At 36.5% G+C, this 22,314-nt stretch overlaps 1 long non-coding RNA gene across 2 annotated transcripts in view; it reads right to left on the reverse strand.

The window, feature by feature from the left end:
• Positions 1–22,314, reverse strand: part of LOC103566537 (uncharacterized) — a 122,620-nt gene that overhangs the window by 88,724 nt on the left and 11,582 nt on the right. Inside the window, exon 3 of one of the 2 annotated variants that reach the window (XR_548528.2) lies at positions 10,782–11,124. The exons of the other annotated variant lie outside the window; for it this stretch is intronic. This is a non-coding gene — a long non-coding RNA (uncharacterized lncRNA). Of the gene's footprint in view, positions 1–10,781; positions 11,125–22,314 lie in introns of those variants that run through there. 2 annotated transcript variants of the gene reach the window in all.

Raw genomic sequence — 22,314 nt, forward strand, 5'->3', positions numbered from 1 at the left:
CTTCAAAATTTATCCAAAGTCTCACAAAGTAGAAATACCAGGTCTCTGGCGGCAGACAGTAGTAAAAAAGGAACAGAGATTCAGAAAAGTGGGCATACTAGAGGGGATATAATATAAAAGCCAGAAAACTCTTCAGCCAATGACACTTCAATTACCAAAGCAATAAGGGCTTTTCTGATGAGAAGAACATCAGAGAAGCTCAGGGGTGACTCTTCTCTCTAGGGCATACCTGATATTAAGAAGTGTTATACATCTGGACTCTATGATAGTGATGGAAATCATAAAAATTTTACAGAATTACCATAATAAGTGACAAGTTTGGAGTGATAACCAAAGGGCTTGACCTATTGTACTATCAAGATGATTAGCAGAACATGGCATACCCAGGGACAAGGTGGATGGACAGCCAACAAGGGTATTGCTCAACCTGTACAATTAAATTAAGTCAAGTATGGATGATCATGAGGCTGAAGGAAAATGTTACAATCAACAATTATGAACCCTTGGAAAGTTTCTGTGACTGTGTAGGTTTTCAATTATGGAAGCCATTGTGGAAAAATCCCACAGGTAGAAGACCCTGCAATGCTACAGCACACTGCATGCACATGCATACATGTAGCACACTACATGGTAATGATTCTCCTAGTCTTCTGCAAAGAATCTACAATCATTTACTCAAGTAACTAAATATTGAGGAAAGACGTATATTCAGACATTTTGAAGATTACTGGACACAAAGTCCAAACTGACAGTTATAGCTGGAGACATGAAGCATCCTAAGACCCCATTCTTAGAGTGAACTTATATAGAGAGGCCAGATAATAAATGGAGTCATGGACTACATTTGGCTCATTCTGCTTCCATAGTGTGTATGGCCCCAATTAGTGACCATTTCCCTAATCCTTAAATGTAAAGTTGGAATGGACATACTTGGTTTTTAGTCAAACCCCAACATTGGTTCCTCAGCCTAGGGGTAAGAGCTAATGATGTGGGGAAAGACATGTGGAAGCTACTGAAATTCTCTCACTACCTCTCCAGGTGAGTAAATTAAGAATAACATTACATCTTGGGGTGACTGGACTAAAAGAACTAAACATTCTCATATAATTCTTCAATTTGACTCATCAACAAGCAGATGGATCTGGAACTGGAACTGTACTGGGGTCTAAGTAAGATGGAACTACTGATAATGGAATGCTGAGTAACCATATATCCAGAACTGCTCATCATAAGCAGATGCAATCATCACCATAATGTAAAAGTAGTGCATTTGGCACTAGGCAGAAGGCACAAGCTACCTGCTCCATGGGGGTTTGCCCACACCTCCATGTCAGCCACTGTGGCACCAGCATCCCTCCCTCAGCTCATACTTATGGCTGTGTCAAGGTATACTTATGACCAACTGGCAGACGTGGAAAAAGGGCAAACTTGGTTTATGGATGAGTCTGTTTGGTACATGAATATAAGCTGAAAACAGTCTGCAGAACCCCACTTGGTGAAGCCCTCAAAGTCAGTGGTAAGAAATTCACCCAGTATATTGAACTTCAGGAAGTATACTTATGTGCACCACTCTGTGACATACTTGATGCTCAGGAGGCTAGAAGGAAAAAGGCTGGAAAATTGAGGACAAAGTAGGCTGGGGCAGAGCATGAAAAGTGACACATAAAGTGGACTCAGCCCACACCACCATTTGAGGTTTAAAGAGAGTTTGATCCAACAGTGTAGGATCTCTTTTAATGTAGCACTGGATCAATGGACTCATGTTACATTGAAAGTGGTGCTACAGTGGACACTTATTCATATTGGACCTATTGCACCACCCAGGGAGATTTCAGTTATTTATAGTGATAGAAAGGCCACTTGAAGGTAAAACTGAAGCCTCAATTAGGAGATGGCATCTTGCGAGAATGGGCATAATTCTCCAGGAGAGAGTGCATGCCCTAAATCAATGACCATTATGCGTGTTATGGCTCCAGTAGGTAAAAGCACAAATCCAGGAAACAAAGAGCGGAAGTAGAGAGTGACTTATTGACTCCTGATGCCATACCTGGCTTGTTTGTGCTTAGTGTCACCAGTGCTTTAGGCTCTGTGGATGCAGAGAGAGGCCAGGGTTCCCAATGGTGGGGTTGAGGGTAGGAGAATAAGTACTCTTCCATTAGGGGACATAGGAAGAATCCCATTAAACCTCAATCTATGGTGGTCACTCAGCCACTTCAGGCATCTTGTGCCCGGGACCACCATACAGGGAAAAGTGTCACCATCCTTGCAGGGATAATTAACTCTCATTTTCAGGAAGAGGTTGGACTTTGCACAATGATGGAAGAAAGAATATTTGGTACTCAGGTATTAATTTTGGGTATTTCTTAGTCCTTACCTGCCAAAATATAAATGGTAAAGTGACAAAAGCAGCAGACACAGCTTGAGAAGGACTTGGTGACCAGGAGCTAAAACTACACAGAGTTGGGTATCTGTGTCACGCCACCAGGTAAGCCACCTAGCATAACTGAGGTGCTACTTAAAGAATAGGAGGAAGAGAGAAGGGAAGATAGAGGAGCAATTTGATGAATAACAGTAGCAACTGCAAAAGTAGCTGTGGCAGGGACTGAAGTTCATCTACTAATTTTCCTCTTGCCTATTTCGCCAGGCAAAATGACCTACCGGAATCTTAATAGGGTCTATTTCTAAATAGGGTAAAATGATTAGAAGAAAGAAGTGCATCAAATTGGCACAAGACATAGGCTATAATGGATTCAGAACCCCCTTTAGGACCAAGGCACTCATTTTTATAGTTGGTAATAATCTTGACTGCTGACAGCTCACACCTCATGACCCATGAATGCCTCCCAAGAAATTGCTCTCGGCCAAAAGTACCTGCCTTTCCCAAAGTTATGCCCCCTCACTGAGACTGCCTAAATCCAATGAATAGTTGATGCAAAAGACCCAAAGCCCAGACTCCTCAATAGGGTCAACTGTACAGTCCATCTCTGCTTCATGAAATTGACTGTAGCCTTTGCAGGGATTTTATCACAGCCCAATTATTTCCTCTGCCCAATTCCACTTCCTTTATACAGTTAAGCAGATGTTCACAATAAAATTCCCCAGTGAACTTCTAAACATGAATCTTTTACTTCATTACCTGACATAATACTGTACTTATTCACATGCAAAAGAATGAAATTGGACACCTCCCTTACACGATACAAAAAAATCATCTTAAAATGAATTACCCATTTAACCAAGATCTAAAACCATAAAATGCTTAGAAGAAGACACAAGAATAAATTGTCATGACTTTGATTAAGGGAAGTCTTCTTAGATATCACATCAAAAGTGCAAGTGGTAAACAAGATAATAAACTTCATCAAAATTAAAAACTATTGAGATTGCGAAAAGACAAACCATGAAATAAGAAACAAAATTTACAGGTTAAATATTTAATAAGAGTCTGGTATCCATAATATATAAAGAACCCTTACAATTCAATGATAAAAAACAAATAATTAAAAATAGGCAAAATTCTTGAATAGATATTGTTTAAAGAAAGTATACGGAAGATGTCCATTAAATGTATGAAAAGATGCTTGACATCATTAGCCGTCGGGAAATGCAAATCAAAAGCACAATGAGATATCACTTCACACCCACTAGGATGACCATAATTAAAAGATGGGACAATAGCAAGAGTTGGTAAAGATGTGGAGAAATTAGAACCCTCAGACACTGCTGGTGGCAACATAAAAAGCTTTCTTTAGAAAATAATCTGGAAGTTCCTTAAAAGTTATATACCTATCATATGACCCAAGAATTCTACTCATACTTATATGCCCAAGAGAATTTAAGTCATATGCCTATTCAAAAACTTGTACACAAATGTTCACAGTAGTGTCATTCATAATGGCCAAAAAGTGGAAACAACCCAAATGTCCATCAACTGATGAAAGGATAAACAAAATTTGGTATATTCACACACTGAATGGACTGTTAAGTGACAATAAATTAATGAAGTACTGATACATACTACAATATAGATGAACCTTGAAAATATTATCCTAAGCGAAAGAAGACAGTTACAAAAGATCACATGTTGGAGGAATTCAAGAAATGTCAGAATAGACAAATCTACAGAGACAGAAATTAGCCTAATTGTTGTCCAGAGCTGGGAGAGCTGGGATAAATGATCACAGACTGCTAATGGATGTGGGGTTTCTTTTCAGGGTGATAAAAATGTTCTAAAATTGATTATGATGATGGTTGCACACCCCTGTGAATATACTGAAAAAAAAATTGAATTGTACACTTTAAATAGATGAATTCTATGTTATGTAAATTATATCACCATAGGTCTCTTTAAAAGGTTCACTAATTCTATAATTGAAGTGTTCAGTAAGTAGAGTGGCAAAATATTAGATTTTAAAGCTTTTTCAGCACTGCTGTTTTAAAAGCACAACTTGCAAACAATAGGATATTGAAACTTATCCAAACAGAAGCAAGGGAGAAACTGTAAAACCTCAATAGTTTACAAAATTTAATATTGAACTATAGAATTATGTTTTAGAATGTCTTGAATTGTGGCAATATTTTTCTGATGGAGCTCTAATATTTAATCAGATAAATTGATATGCTTTACTGCAATCATTCACATAAGGAGACCTACATGGCAGCATGTCACTTTGGATAAACATTCAAAAGAGTAATGGAAACAATTTTCGTGAGGTTTGCCTTGTAAAAAATATTTGTTTGAAAATGTAACTCAATTGCAGGCGAAAAAAAAGAGTACCTAAAATGATATTTTGGCTGGAATACTTACACATTTCAGCTAAAAGAAAACATTACAATTGAAAGAATCTTCTGAAAATCTGAATTATTTTACAGAGATTCAATTGAACATGTCAACAATTTAAAATATATTAGCTGTATAATGAACCTTTGAATAAAACTATAGAAAATTTTATGAAATTAGAATTATGAAATTAAAATATCAGATTATAGAATTTTTAAAAAATCAACGACAAGGTTTTAATTTATATCTATGTCTACATCTATATGTATATCTACACCTATGTGTCTATCTATATCTGGGTAAGAAATTAACTTTAGTAACTGTATGAAGAAAATTATTCTGTTTATGTTGTTTTTAATGTTCAGAAAAATCAATGCAAATAAGGTTTTTGAAAATATGTTTTGGTTTAATGCACATGGATATGTGTTGCCTTTATTTTTTAGAAAAAATGTTTTTTAAAAACATGTTTTAAAAATAGTGATTTTAAAGGGCCATCGATATAACATGTCTCATTGATCCATAAATCATGATTTAAAAATCATAAAACTTGATTTTAGTGCCTCCGTTCCCCCTACCTAACATAGCCACTTCATTTCATCTTGTCCCTCAGCAGCTGGAAGAGTTTTCCCTCTCTTACCAGGTCCTGCTTTTCCTAGCACCCCTGCTAGCTCGGTAGACTAGGCTTACCCTGTGACGAGAAAATGACAGCTATTTTACATGCAATCTCATACAGTTTTCTACTTCAAAATTTCTATCCCTTCGTCTTGTTCTTTTCTCTCACTCATGGGGGAGGGCACTTGTGGCAGGGGAGTAATATTTCTCTGTGTTTTCTTGATCCAGTGATTCCTGCCTCCTTGATAATCCCGTTCAGTTAATTATCCCTTTTTAGACAATATTGTGTAGCACTCATTTTCTCATCTGACTTCTTCAGAAATGCCTTTCCTCTGTTCAAAACAAAACAAAATAAACGCCACTTGTTAACAAAGACATTCCCTCATCTGTCATCCTAGGCATTCATTCTATCTGTTTTATAATCTATCATCTATCCGAGAAATTAACTTTTAGCATATTCACTTTGCTTTCTTACCAACTCCTCATATACCTAATTTATTTCCATCATAGATCTCCTGCAAATTGCCAAACTAAATATTATTCTACGTTTTTCAGTTTTCAGGTTTTTCCTAACCTCAGGAATAATTTCTATTTCCTTCTCCACCCGCTCTGGAGAAAATCTCCTCTGCCCATATCTCCACAGCAGACCCAGCATTATCCAATGTCTCCTCTCCCCTCTCACCCCTCATCTTCCTCATCACCTTCATGGACACACCAAGTTCTCTTCTTCCTTAAATTTAGCCATTGACTTGGCATCTCCAGTTTTATATCTTCTCATTCACTAACAAAGAAATCTGTTTTTGTCATTGATTTGTGGGCTTGTACTTAGGTCTTCCTCTCTAGCTTTTACAGCTTTTCTAATCAGTGTTTCATTTTCTGCTCCTTGCTTAACATTTTTAATCATATACTCTGCAGTTGCCTTAACTCATCATATCTGCCAATAAAGTCATTACATATTTTGCATAACCAACTCCTACTCACTTCCCTAATTCTAATGCTAGTGCTTTCTTTAACTCGTTCTTCCTGTTCTCCTGTTCCTATGTATATGTTAAACCATATCTAATCTATAATACCTCATGTGTCAAATCCATTCTTCCTCTCCATTTCCAAAATCACCTCTCAGATTCAAGGGCTGACTGTTTCTCACTCAGACTTCTGTGCAGATGAGACATTGCTATATTTAAGGGGACTTTTATCCTGGGAGAGTAACAACTATACTTGCAATAACAATCATTTGTGCTTTTTCAACAGTCATTTTGTTCACTGAGTCATGATAATGCGAGGGAGTTGAATTCTTTGAAAGGAAAACAATAAAAGCCGTAGATAAAGGGGTCTACTGCTGAAATCTTTCTGGGGTTATAATAAAATTTTTTCTTTTTTAAAAATATTTAGAATAAACTTATAAACCGTGACCTTTTGAATGCTTCAAGTTTTTTTCTTTTCTCTTTTTCTTTTCTTTTATCCACTAGCTTTATTGAGATATATTTGACACTCAACATTGTGTAAGTTTAAGGTGCACAATGTGATGATTTGATATACATGATTACCCCAATAAAGTTAGTTAACATATCCATCACCTCGCAGTTACCATATTTTTGTGTGTGGTAAGAGCATTTAAGATCCACTGTCTTAGAAATTTTCAAGTATACAATACAGCATTGTTAATCGTAGTCACCATGCTGTATAGTAGGTTCCCAGAACTTCTTCATCTTATAACTGGAAATTTGTACCGTTTGACCACCATCACCTATTTTCCCCACCCCTCAGCCCATGGCAAGTACCAATCTATTCTCTGTTTCTACGAGCTTAGCTTTTTTTAGATTCCACATGTAAGTGAGATCAGACAGTATTTATCTTTCTCTGTCTGACTTATTTCACTTAACATAATGCCCTCAAGTTTCATCCATGTATAAAATGATAATAAAGTAATACATCCACAAATACTCTAATAATGGACTTGGGAAGAATTATGAAAATCACTGGATCAGGAGACACCAAATATATCATTGAAGCCAAAAATTAAGAGAAGCTTCACAAAGAAAACAGCTGGGGAAGCATGGTAAAAGTGACTGAGAAACATTAATTTTGCTTTCTTTTGGTTTATTTGTTTTTTTGGCTTGGTAATAAGCAAGAATAGAAAGATTTTTCTTCTGAAATAAGATATTTCTTCTCAGATGAGATATTTCTTCTAAGAACATTAAATCTTTTGCCAACCATATTTTTTGTTGGATGTTAGATTTTATGTATACTGTTCTTGGAATAGGACTAATGAGAAAGTAGAGATTAAGGAGGAAATGCAAAAGGTAAATCAGAAGAGAAATAGCCTTCCAGATAAAAGGGTGTTCTGAACACATTTGCTTATCATTCACTTTGAAATCTACATCAAAATTACCAACACTTGCAAAAATGACGAGAGAAGGATAAGGCATTCAACTGCACTAAAATGAGGTCTCTGCTAATCTAATAAATGGCAGTAGTTTTGACTTTAGTAGAGAACAGCTTGCTAGAACTGCAACTACTCTGCACAATATGGGAGTGATAAGGTTTAGAACAATGCTTCTCAAAGTGTGGTCTCCCACAAGCAGTATCAGCATCACATGAGAACTTGTTAAAAACACACATTCCAGAGCCCACCAAGACTTCCTGATTCGGGAATTCTGGAAGTGGGCTCAGCAATCGATGTATTTTAACATGCTCTGCAGGTGATTATAAAGGATTTTCCAGTTTGAGAGTGACTGGTCTGGAGACAAGGCAAGTGTGTGAACTGGCACACTGCCACCACTCAGACTCTCTTCTTTCTTGCAGTTCAATTCTTAGGTGATTTTTGGCTGCTAAACCGAGAAGAAAACTATCAGGGCCTATCTAAGTCTTTTGTCTGAAGGAAATAAGTGCAGAAGGCACTGATAGCACTCACTGTTTTAGAAAGAGCTGGAAGTGGGCGTAGGCTGAAGGAAAGATAGGATCTCTATATGTAGGTACATTTTCACCTATGTTGATCAGTTGAAGTCAATGGCAGTGCTCTGAGAGGCCCCAAACAGCATAAGCAGCATTACTCCACATGGAAATCTGGCTGAGTAGGATCAACTTATTTCTCGTGAGATCTAAGTATTGGAAGCCATTGCAAACATAGAAAACCAACATAATTTGGAGTATGTGATTGTGTCTTTGTGAGGTCATGAGAATGTGAATTGTCATGACTTCCACTGAAAAAATATGGCAACATGAATCAAAGACCTAAAACATATTTATGCCTATTGAGTTAGCAATTCAAGTTATCAAAACTCATCCTGAGGAAAAATTCATGTCAAAATTATATACAAGACATGTATCATCACTTATAATAGCACAATTTAGAAATTACATAAATATCTAACAACAGAAGCTTGGCTACAAAAAAATGATATGTCCATACATTAACATACTAAACATCACAGAAATTAAGTTCTCAAATAAATTTTAAATACATAAGATCATCCTTCATATCATAATGTCAAATGGCAAGGCAGGAACCAAATCTAACTATATCTTAGGTTCACAATTGTACTGATGGGTATGTGGAGAGAGAAAGGGAAGAGAAAATATTCCAGCAAGCTAGTTGTGGTTATCTTTAGAAAAAGGAATCAAGTTTTATTTCTATTTTTTAAAATAGTTAAAGTTGCATTTCTCCTAAACTTACTTTGTGATAAGTGATTTATTTTATCACTATCCTCATGTAGTTTTTACTATTTTTATGTTATTTGATTTTATATTACCAATTTCATGCCTCTATTTTTTATGCTTTTCTTATTTAGCTAACCAGGATTCATTTATTTATCTTATTTGAAATTATATTTTTTCATAATTAAGTATGTTTACCAGAGACATTTAGAATAAAGAAAAGAAAAATGAACAAACCAGCAATATGAAAGTTGATTCTACAGGAAATTAAAATAGATATTAATAATTAGAAAATAGGATAAATATTTGCAACATAAAACTTTGAAATAATAGATATTCTGAATGAAAAAGACAGAATTGTAATCAAATATATATTTGAAGAAAACTTGGCAAAATTGAATAAAGAAACTGGCTTTGAAAAGTAAGAACTATTTCAGGCAAACCTAATAAAGAAGTTTCTTTAATCCTTTTTAAATTTCGAGGATAAAGGACTCCAGGAAAATTTTTTTCAGATATATTCACGTCAGATTTGTTTCTCCAGATGAATTTCTTCTCCACTCAATGTCAAATGAAAATGGGTCAACACTTACAGAATGTCTGTGGAGGGGGAATATGTCTTATAAGTTTTCAATTTGGATTTTGTTTACATTCAAAAATGAAATATAAACATTCATAGATCTGTGCTCTTACCTGATGAAAGATGTCCAATATGTGATGAATCATCTGCTTTAGCGGACAGTCTATGACTGAACCTGACCAATGACCAGGCACATAGACACCTGTCTGAATGTGGATTATCCCCTCTCATTCTTGCTTTCATCCATCTAGTTCATACCAATGACATCTGCTATGTGTCAGGCACTATTTTAAGCACTGGGGCTATAAGAGTGGATAAGACGAACAAGATCCATGACCTACAGTTCTTATATTCAAGTAGGGAGACAAATGAGTTTAAAAACTACACATAAGTGGCTTGATCATTTTAGGAATATTTAGGACTTATCAAAACTTCTGTCCTGCACTAGATCAAGATAACTTAAAATCACTTTTGTAATATCTGAATAGCATAAGGGTTAAGAGTTGAGACTTTAAATTCAGATTCTTGGTGGCTTTGAGCTGTCACTAAGAACTACTAACAGAGTGACCTTCGGCAAGTTATTTAACCTCTTGGTGCTTCAACAACAAAAGAGACTATCTCTTGAGGTTGTTTCAAAAATTCAATCAGCTACTATATGTAAAGAGCTTATATCAGTGCCAAGAAAAAATAAGCGTTCAGTGATACTGTCGTTTTTATTTAAAGGAGTTTCTAACGTGACACAGTTAAAAGCTAATAATAATAACATGAAAATTCGAAAATACGTTTCCAATGTTGTCTAAAACAACAGTAACAATATAAGGCAACACTTTAATTTCCCTTCTGTTATTTTCCCATCTTGGTCCAAATGGAAAAGAAATGATCTAATACATGGAAAGGTATGAGTGTGCGGGTGGGCTGAAGCAGCTGTTTACCTTTTAGCACAAGCCCATTCATTGCATACAATTTAGTTAACTTACCCTGACATGAATAAATATAATTCCTATGTGATTTGTATGCTCCAAAGAAATGAAATCAAGAGGGTTAAAAATATATCATTTTCACACATCTTGAATCACAGCTTTCCTATTTATCATAAATATAGAGCTAGAAAATTCTACTAATCGCAAAAGCACAGAAAAAGAACAAAGTTCAATATAAATGACAAATAATTTTTTAATAATTAAATCTAGTTCTAAAATTATTTTTCAGAATCAGAGGGTTTGATTCTACATTGAAATAGAAGGAAGAGTTGTGGAGATCTCTGCAAGATTCATCACAAAGTGTCGAAAATGATTACACAAGGCAAAGAGGACCCACAATACAAAAGCAAAGGGACTGGAAGCAGCTTGATGACAGAGTTTTCATAACCGTGTTTATAGTCTTCTGAACTCCAAAGAACATTTAGAAAGCTGATGAATTCTTTAACTCGAATAAGACTTTAAGGAGTCAGCTTCGTGGTTGGCTCAGAAGTCAGACATAGAAGCCTGTGCATGACTATCTAGAAACAAAAAGATCAAGTCAGGGAATGGCTAATGAAACTGGCTTAAAATATTGACAGTTTAGTTCTGGTGGGAAAGGTACTGGATATGGAGGGCAGGGCCTTGGAAAGAGAGGTCTGTGGTGGGGCTGGCTCTGCGGGTAGGAAAATGTGCGGCAGGATAAGTGTAGGGTCCCAAGGATAAGAGTAGCAAAGGAAGTACTACAAAATGTCAGGCTCAGGGATAAGGTGTTGACATCATTCAGTCTTGACTGCCAATGTCAGTTAAAACTCTGCCCTCTGTATATCTTGGGAAAGTGGCTTAACCTCTCTAAGATTATGCACAGTTGATTATGAGGAATAATATTGCTTTAGAGACTGTGAAGAATAAATGAGTTGATGTAGCATGGCCACAGAGTATAATGACTCCCATATAGTAAGCTCCCAATAAGACATAGTTTTTATTACTACTACTATTCCTATTCCTATTATTATTATTTAGGTGAGTGCCATGTTGGAAACAACACTGTGGCCAACTTGCCTCCTTCATAGTGGTTAATGGAAACCAGAAGTGACATATTCATTCCTGAATAAGGACATTTCTCCAAACATTAAATAGAGGTACAGTCTCAGTCCCATTTCTCCAAACATTAAATAGAGGTACAGTCTCAGTCCCCTCTAAAATGTCTTCATTTGAAAATCTGTGATCTGACAACAGTTGTGTAAAGCCTTTTCAGAAGCCAGGCTGGTGGGGGGTCAGCTCTTTAAGGGCTCTGCTAGCAGCTTGGAGGTGGCCTGATAAGATGGTGCAGGGAGCAATTCTATTTCAGAGGAGGTGGTATTTGACAAGCATCTGAAGTCCCAACTTGGCTGTCAGTGAAGTCTAATGATCTCCCTGATTGTTTTCTAACAGCCCTGAGCTGAAGTCCCGATGACTGCTGGCAGGCTGCCTGCACAGGAGCACCAGCACTGCTGCACAGGTGACTGTGCTGTCTCTACTCTCACAGAACACCTGACTCAGCAGTGAGGTCAGCAAAAGATGCGGAGGCAGAAATGAATCACTCCACATTTCTTAAATGAAATAGTTTGTCTTCCCTACCTGTTGTTTCACATTTTTTTCCTCCAAGTTACAATATTCCCTTTCTCATTCTATTTATTTACTGGAATTTTTAATTTCCTTTCCAGAAGAAACATAACACGTCTAGTTATATATCATAATTATGACACTTGGGAGAGATGTAGAGATGTTTTATAGAAAACATTGAACAAGAGCTCACATGTTCTGTGTTAGTGCTAAGGATATGTCGCAAATTTCTTCTTAGGAAATACATGTATTTGAACAGTGGTGGCTTGATTTTGCTGAGCATCTACAGAAACTTCTGGTAATGAACTCTACCACTACTAAATCAGTGTCAAGGATAATCGGAGACACACCAAGTCACTTTGGTGCCTTGACCACGTGATGTAAGAAGCCTCCTCTGTGCTCTCATTTGAAATATTCCCAAAGTTGAAATATCACCTGGTCACAGCCTTTGAAAGCTCAGAAACAAAAAAACAATCAGTTTCATTTAAAAAAGAGAGAACTTGATCAAATTTCAAATGTTCCACTATATGAAATTTACATTTTAATTGCATAAAGTAATTTAGCTAAAATATATATCAACATCAATAGTTTATACCAAATGGAATATTCAATAATGTATTCCACTTTTCTGAATTATTTGATAACATCAGCTGATGTGGATTTTTAAAATTTTTTTCACCAGAGTTTTAAAAAATTTTCCTTTCCTGGACCACTATAAAGTCATAGAGCTGTTTCCAGTTGTAATTTGGCAATTTTACACGTCTGAGGTTTTCAACAATATCCACCCCAGATAGCTTTCACTTATCAGAAAGTATCCTTTTTTTTTGGTCACAGATCATGATCTTATCCAATAAGAGGGTCTCTGCTGCTTTGACCCTTAAGCAAAGAGTCCCCACCAACACTCTAGTTGTTTACCATTGATATATGGATGTAGTATAATTGACTACAATTGCCCCAATTTTTTCACCTTTCTTATTGTAAGAAAAGTCCTAGTGAAAAATCTTGTCTATTGTAAGCTCTCAAATTCTTTTACTTTGTGGATTAACTTCTACCATGACTTTTAATTGCTTTTTATTTAAAATCGATATGTAAATCACTTGAGGTACATTTTTGAAATTTATATACACAGAATGAAGTTCTTCTGAATCACAGTGAATGGTTCCTTTGCTAATGGAGTCCTCTGTAGGGGCCAAATGAATGTTCTAGCTGCCCCAGCTTCAATATGTCCCCACTTATATTCAGGTATAAAGGAAGTATTTATAATTTTTCAAAGATAACATACTCAACTTGTCTGGATAAAAATAAACGATAGAAACAACTCGATCACAGCAAAAAAAGAATACAACTGCATAATACTTTCTAATTTCCAGAAAGAGGAGTATACCTTTCATCAGCTATAACAAGCACAGTCAACTGTCAACTGGTCATAGATAGGCCATTTTATGTGATGCAAGCTATTTCCAGGGTTCATGAGAGCTCTTAGCACATAGGAGGGCTCAGAAAAATGCATGTTGATCAAATAAGCAGATGGATGAGCAAATTCATTGAACACCTGCCATTAGAAATTTCCTGAAATCCAAAATTAGAGGGAAGCTTCACTTTCCAGTTTTTCCCAGGCTGAGTTTGATATATTTTTTATTGCATTTTCCAATGCAGAACTTGGAATTTTGTTTTATTCATTCATTCATTTATTCAATAAATATTTATTGATTGACTGCTACTTTAAGACACTGTGTTAGATGCTGAAAATATAATGGTGAGTGGGAAAACTGTTACATCTGCCTTCATGGATCATAAATGCTAACAGAGGAAAGAGGAGCAGCTAAGTAATTTATGAATTTGTGGTTGTGATGAATTCTACAGAGAAGTATACAGAAGCATATAAAAAGGAAATTGATGTAATCTAGCAGGCCACAAGAAGACAAAAATGGATTCAGAGCCATGAAGAAGCTTGGCACATTGTAGAAGCTGAGTAAAGGTGGCTTGAACACAGAGGTTTAGACTGAGCTGGAACCACACGAAGTGCTCAAGTGGTCAGCTGTCAGATCATGCAGAGCCTTTATGGTCAAGATGAGAATGTTGCATTTTATGCTAATAGCAACAAGGATATGTTAAATCAGGTGCTGACCCAGTGGCTTAGTGGTAAAGTTCATGCATTCCACTTCAGTGGCTCAGGGTTCACCCGTTCAGATCCTGGGTGTGGATCTACACTGTTCATCAAGCCATGCTGTGGTGGCATCCCACACAGAAGAACTAGAATGACTTACAGCTAGAATATGTAACTATGTACTGGGTCTTTGGGGAGAAAACTTAAAGAGGAAGATTGGCAACAGATGTTAGCTCAAAGCCAATCAAAAAAAAATTAAAAATTTTAAAAAGAATATGTTAAAGCAATTAAGCAGCATCATGTCATTCATTAATAAATTAAAACTTTAAAAGAAAATCCACCCTCTTTATATCAACAAAAAAGTAGATGCAAGAGTGCACTCAAGAAGACAAATGGAGAGACCATTGCCATAGTTGAGGCAAAATAATTTGCCCTCAGAAAAGATGGAGCCGTGGACTTAATGTTTGAGTCCCCCCCCGCCCCCCGAAATTCATATATTGAAGTCCTAGGCCCCAGTGTGACAGTATTTGGAGGTGGTGCATTTGGGAGGTGATTAGATCATGAGGGTAGAGCCTTCATGAGTGGGATTTGTGCTCTTATAAAAAAGACCTCAGAAAGCCCTCGCCATTTAACCACGTGAGAACACAGCGAGAAGGCAGCTGTCTATGAACCAGGAAGTAGGCCCCCATCAGACATCAAGCCTACCCGTGCCTTGACTTTGGAGTTCCAGCCTCCAGAACTATGAGAAATAAATTCCTGTTGTTTGTAAGCCAATCAGTCATGGTATTCACATATAGCAGTCTAAACTAAGAAGGAAAAGAGAGAATAATTTAAAGGAAAATTTAGCAGCTAAAGTTGAAAGAATCTGGTCTTAATATGGGAGTGGAATGGAGTTTAAATATGTTTCTCAGATTTTCAGGTGGTTTGTTCAAGGAGACTGGTATCAAGTTCAAGGATCAGGGTTCACTGGGAACTCTCCTTTTTAAGACTAATGGACTGTAATATTTGTGAAAAATTCAAGTAAGCTTGTTGAATAGACCTGGGTACTCAAGCTAAGAGCTTAAGGTAGGTAAATGATTTAAATTGTTAGTCATTGGTGTACAACTGAAGCTGTGGAGGCAAAATAAATTTTCTAAGGAGAAGCAATTGGATTAAAAGGATACAGAATTGAGCTCTGAGTAACCCTGATATTTAAAAGGGGGTGGGGAGCCAAAGGAGCTAGCATAGTATAACTTGATAGCAACTGATCTCAGTAATGATCTTCAATTGCATGTTTTTTTTATAGACTTATTTATAGGTCAATTTCATCATAGCCCTGCCTTGAAACTTGATGAGTTTTATTTCAACAACACGTCTTCAATGTTGAATCAAATTTATCCCAGGTACACCTGCAAAATTCACTGTTCAAAAAAATCCTCTTTTCTGAATTTCCAGGCTTCTGAATGCTGAAGTTATAACAAAGAAAAGAGAGAATGACTTTTCAAATAATGTAAGGGCACTTCTTAGTAGATCTGCTATTTCTAAACCAGTGAAGAACAGCATGACCCAGTGGCCTGCTGTGGCATCATCCGGGGCTCTGCTGTAAGGTCTACTGCTGAATTCTGGGCAGAACTTTTCTTGTTTGATCCTCTCTGCAATTAAAGATGGGAACTCTAATGAACAGAATTATTATATGAAATGTTTCTTTTGATATCTTACTGAAATAAGAGGACCAGGAAAATCTTACTCTAGATATATTTTTCATTTATTTATTATTTTAGTTTGTTTTTTTACGGAAACAATTGACATATAACATTATATTATTCTGGAGTGTACAACATAATGATTCAATATTTGTATATGTTGCAAAATGATCGCCATAAAAGTCTAGTTAATGTCCATCACCAAACATGGTTATTATAGTTTTTTTTCTTTTTTTCTTGTGATGAGGACTTTTAAGATTTACTCTTACGGTAACTTTCAAATATGCAAAACAGTATTAACTGTGATCACCATGCTGCACGTTATAACCCCACGACGTATGTATTTTATAGATGGAAGTTTGTACCTTTTGAGCCCATTTACTCCCTCCCAACCTTTGGCAACCACTAATCTGTTGTTTGTCTATATGACTTTGGGATCTATTTGTTTGTCTTATTTTTAGATTCCACATATATAAGTGAGATTATATGGTATTCATCTTTCTCTGTCTGACTTATTTCATTTAGCATAATGCCCTCAAGGTCCACCTGTGTTTTTGCAAATGATAAGATTTCATTCTTTTTTGTGGCTGAATGGTACCCCATTGTATATATGTATGTATGTATGTATGTATGTATGTATATCTTGTTTATCCATTTACCCATCAATGGACAGTTAAGTTGTTTCCATGTCTTGGTTATTGTAAATAATGCTGCAATGAGTATGGTGGTACAGATACCATTTTGGATTAATGCTTTCAATTTCCTTGGGTAAATGCCCAGAAGTGTAATTGCTGAATCATATGGTAGTTCTCTTTTTTATTTTTTGAGGAAACTTCATACTGCTTTCCATAGTGACTGCACCAATTTACATTCCCATCAATAGCACTTAAGGATTTCCTTTACTCTACATGCTCACCAAAACTTGTTATTTCTTGACTTTTTTTAAACTTTTTATTAAGATTATGATAGTTTATAACCTTGTGAAATTTCAGTTGTACATTATTGTTAGTCATGTTGTAGGTGCACCACTTGGCCCTTTGTGCCCTCTCCCCACACCCCCTTTCCCCTGGTAACCACCAATCAGTTCTCTTTCTCTATATGTTTAACTTCCATCTATGAGTGGAGTTACAGAGTTCATCTTTCTCTATTTGGCTTATTTCATTTAACATAATACCCTCAAGGTCCGTCCATGTTGTTGTGAATGGGACAATTTTATCCTTTTTTATGGCTGAGTTGTATTCCATTGTATATATATATACCACATCTTCTTTATCCAATTGTCAGTTGATAGGCACTTAGGTTGCTTCCACATCTTGGCTGTTGTAAATAATACCGCGATGAACATAGGGGTGCATGGTACTTTTGGAATTGCTGATTTCAAGTTCTTTGGATAGATACCCAGTAGTGGGATGGCTGGGTCATATGGTATTTCTACTTTTAATCTTTTGAGAAATCTCCATACTGTATTCCATAGTGGCTGCACCAGTTTGCATTCCCACTAACAGTGTATGAGGGTTCCTTTTTCTCCACAACCTCTCCAACATTTGTCGTTTTTTGTTTTGGTTATTTTTGCCATTCTAACAGGTATAAGGTGATATCTTAGTGTAGTTTTGATTTGCATTTCCGTGATGATTAGTGATGATGAGCCTCTTTTCATGCGTCTATTGGCCATCCGTATATCTTCTTTGGAGAAATGTCTGTTCATGTCCCCTGTCCATTTTTTGATCGGCTAGTTTGATTTTTTGTTGTTGAGCTGTGTGATTTCCTTATATATTATGGAGACTAACCCTTTGATAGATATATAACTTAAATATTTTTTCCCAATTAGTGGGTCATTTTTTTGTTTCAATCCTGTTTTCCCTTGTCTTGAAGAAGCTCTTTAGTCTGATGAAGTCCCATTTGTTTATTCTTTCTATTGTTTCCCTCATTTGAGCAGTTGTGGTGTCTGAAAAGATCCTTTTGATACTGATGTCAAAAAGTGTACTGCCTATATTCTTTTCTAGAAGACATTGTTTCAGGTCTAATCTTTAGGTCTTTGATCCCTTTTTGAGTTTACTTTTGTGAATGGTGAAAAAGAATGGTCAATATTCATTCTTTTACATGTGGCTGCCCAGTTTTCCCAGCACCATTCATTGAAGAGACTTTCTTTTCTCCATTGTAGGCCTTCAGCTCCTTTGTTGAAGATTAGCTGTCCATAGATGTGTGGTTTTATTTCTGGGATTTCAACTCTGTTCCATTGATCTGTGCACCTGTTTTTGTACCAGTACCATGCTGTTTTGATTACTGTAGCTTTGTAGTATGCTTTGAAGTCAGGTATTGTGATGCCTGCAGCTTTGTTCTTTTTTCTCAAGATTGCTTTAGCCATTCGGGGTCTTTTGTTGCCCCATATGAATTTTAGGATTCTTTGTTCTATTTCTGTAAAGAATGTCATTGGAATTCTGAATTGGGATAGCATTGAATCTGTAGATTGCTTTAGGTAGTATGGACATTTTAAGTATGTTTATTCTTCCAATCCATGTACATGGAATGTCTTTACATCTCTTTATATCATCATTAATTTCTTTCAAGAATGTCTTGTAGTTTTCATTGTATATGTCTTTCACTTCCTTGGTTAAATTTACCCCAAGGTATTTTATTCTTTTTGCTGTGATTGTGAATGGGATTGAGTTCTTGAGTTCTTTTACTGTTAGTCCATTGTTAGAGCATAGAAATGCTACTGATTTATATATGTTGACTTTATACCCTGCAACTTTGCTGTAGCTGTGGATTATTTCTAATAGTCTTCCAATGGATTCTTTGGGGTTTTCTATATAGAAAATCATGTCGTCTGCAAACAATGGGTGTTGCACTTCTTCATTACCTATTTGGATTCATTTTATTTCTTTTTCCTGCTGAATTGCTCTGGCCGAAACCTCCAGTACTATGTCAAATAAGAGTGGTGAGAGCTGACACCCTTGTCTTGTTCCTGTTCTCAGTGGGATGACTTTCAGTTTTGGCCCATTGAATATGGTGTTGGCTGTGGGTTTGTCATATATGGCCTTTACTATGTTGAGGTACTTTCCTTCTGTACCCATTTTATTGACAGTTTTTATCGTGAATGGATGTTGGATCTTGTCGAATGCTTTCTCTGCATCTATTGAGATGATCACGTGGTCTTTGTTTCTCATTTTGTTAATGTAGTGTATCACGTTGATTGACTTGCAGATGTTGAACCATCCCTGTGTCCCTGGTATAAATCCCACTTGATCATGGTGTATAATATTTTTAATGTATTACTGTATTCGGTTTGCCAAAATTTTGTTGAGGATTTTTGCATCTATGTTCATCAGTGATATTGGCCTGTAGTTTTCCTTCCTTGTGTAGTCCTTGTCAGGTTTTGGGATCAGGGTGATGTTGGCTTCATAGAATGCGTTAGGGAGTGCTCCATCTTCCTCAATTTTCTGGAATAGTTTGAGAAGGATAGGTATGAAATCTTCTTTAAATGTTTGGTATAATTCTCCAGAGAACCTGTCTGGTCCTGGACTCTTATTTTTGGGGAGGTTTTTGATTACTGTTTCTATTTCTTTACTTGTGATTGGTCTATTCAGATTCTCTATTTCTTCCTGATTCAGTATTGGGAGGTTGTAAGAATCTAAGAATTTATCCATGTCTTATAGGTTGTCCAATTTGTTGGCATATATTTTTTCATAGTATTCTCTTTTGATCTTTTGTATTTCTGTGGTATCCGTTGTGATTTTTCCTCTCTCATTTCTAATTTTATTTATTTGAGTCTTCTCTCTTTTTTCCTTATTGAGTCTGGCTAAGGGTCTGTCGATTTTATTTATTTTTTCAGAGAACCAACTCTTTGTTTCATTGATCCTTTCCACTGTCTTTTTTGTTTCAATTTCATTTATTTCTGTTCTAATTTTTATTATTGCCCTCCTTCTGCTGACTTTGGGCTTTGTTTGTTCTTCTTTTTCTAATTCTGTTAGGTATCATTTGAGATTGCTTAAGTGAGATTTTTCTTGTTTATTGAGATAAGCCTGTATTGCGATGAATTTCCCTCTTAGGACTGACTGCTTTTGCTGCATCCCAAATGAGTTGGTATGGTGTGTTTTCATTTTCATTTGTCTCCAGATAATATTTGATTTCTTCTTTAATTTCTTCAGTAATCCATTGTTTGTTCAGTAGCATGTTGTTTAGTCTCCACATTTTTGCCCCTTTCCCAGCTTTATTCTTGTAGTTGATTTCTAGTTTCATAGCATTATCATTGGAAAAGATGCTTGTTATCATTTCAACCCTCTTGAATTTGTTGAGGCTTGCTTTGTTTCCCAAGATAAGTTCTATCCCTGAGAATGTTCCATGTGCACTTGAGAAGAATGTGTAACCTGCTCTTTTTGGATGGAGTGTTCTATATATATCTATTAAGTCCATCTGGTCTAATTTTTCATTTAATTCTATAACTTCCTTGTTGACTTTCTTTCTGGATGATCTATCCATTGGTGTAATGGGGTGTTGATGTCCCCTACTATTATTGCACTGTTGTTGATGTCTCCTTTTAGTTTTGTTAATAGTTGCTTTACATATTTTGGTGCTCCTGTTTTGGTGCACCTGTTTTGGTGTATATTTATAGGTGTTATGTCTTCTTGGTGAAGTGTTCCTTTTATCATTATAAACTGCCCCTCTTTGTCTCTCTTTATCTGTCTTGCTTTGAAGTCTACTTTGTCTCATATAAGTATGGGGACACCTGCTTTCTTATGTTCATTATTAGCTTGGAATATCATCTTCCACCCCTTCACTCTGAGTCTGTGTTTGTCTTTGGGGCTGAGGTGTGTTTCCTGGAGACAGCATATTGTTGGGTCTTGTTCTTTAATCCATCCTGCCACTCTGTGTCTTTTAATTGGAGAGTCCATTTACATTTCGAGTGAGTATTGAAATGTGTGGGCCTAACACTGCCATGTTATCACTTGTTTTCCAGTTCTCTTGCATTTCCTTTGTGGAGCAGGCTCTCTGGGACTCCAACTTGCCACCGTCCACTCACAGGGACTTATTGGGTCTACTTTGCCCCCTCTGGGCCACAGCAGGAGTTTCTGAGTCAGAGGTGGCTTACGGGTTGCTTCCCCGCCTGAGATCTTCCTGCCCCGGGGCATCCCAGCATTCTGAATGCTGAGTGGGGCCTCTCCACTAATGCTGAGTAGAGGCTTTCCCTGAGGCTGCTGTGGGACCATGGATTTTCCCACTGGGCTAAGGGGCAAACATAGGGGGCTTAGGTAGGGCTGTAGTCACCTGTTTGCACCGTTGCACCTGTTTGCCTTCGGTGCCATGGTGATGCTATGAGTGTGTCTGCTGGTAGAAAGTCACTTGCAGACACTAGGCTGTCTAGGGGTCTGAGAGTTTTCACCTATCTCCACCTCCTCCCAGGGGGAAGTCTGTCAAACTTCTGATGTATAGCAGCACGGGTCTCTCAGGTATTTTGAGATGCTGTGTGGATATCCTTTGCTGACCAATGAACGTCCAATTAGTTGTATCTCAAAGAGGGAGAGACAAAGAAAACTGCTTACTCCACCATGTTGCTGACATCACTCCATATTTCTTGACTTTTTGATAATAGCCATTCTGATGGGTGTGAAGTGATAATCTTGTTCTGGTTTTAATTTTGCATTTCCCTGATGATTACTGATGTTGAGTATCTTTTCATGTACCTGTTGGCCATCTGTGTATCTTCTTCAGAATAATGTCTATTCAGATCCTCTGCCTATTTTTTGATTGGATTGTTTGCCTTTTTGCTATTGAGTTGTACAAGTTCTTTATATATTTTGGATATTAACCCCTTATTGGATTTGATTTACAAATATTTTCTCTCATTCAGTAAGCTGCCTTTTCATTTTGTTGAAGATTTCCCTGGCTGTGCAGAAGCTTTTTAGTTTGATGTAGTCCTACTTTTTTATGTTTGCTTTTGTGCCTTTCCTTTTGGAGTCAGATCCAAAAAGCATCACGAAGAGTGATGGCAAGGAGCTTTCCACCTATCTTTTCTTCTAGGAGTTTTATGGTTTCAGGTCAAACATTGAAGTCTTTAATCCATTTTGAGGTGATTTTTGTGTATGTTGTAAGATAGTGGCCTAGTTTCATGCTTCTGCTTGTGACTGTCCAGTTTTCCCAACATCATTTATTGAAGATACTATCCTTTCCTGATTTTATATTCTTGACTCTTTTGTCACTATACATATGTGAGTTTATTTCTGGGCTCTCAATGCTGTTCCATTGATCTATGTGTCTGTTTTTATACCAAAACCATACTATTTGATTACTATAATTTTACAATATAGTTTGTAATCAGGGACTGTGATGCTTCCATTTTT

Source organism: Equus przewalskii, chromosome 4 (assembly GCF_037783145.1).
Source record: "Equus przewalskii isolate Varuska chromosome 4, EquPr2, whole genome shotgun sequence".
NCBI lineage: Eukaryota > Metazoa > Chordata > Mammalia > Perissodactyla > Equidae > Equus > Equus przewalskii.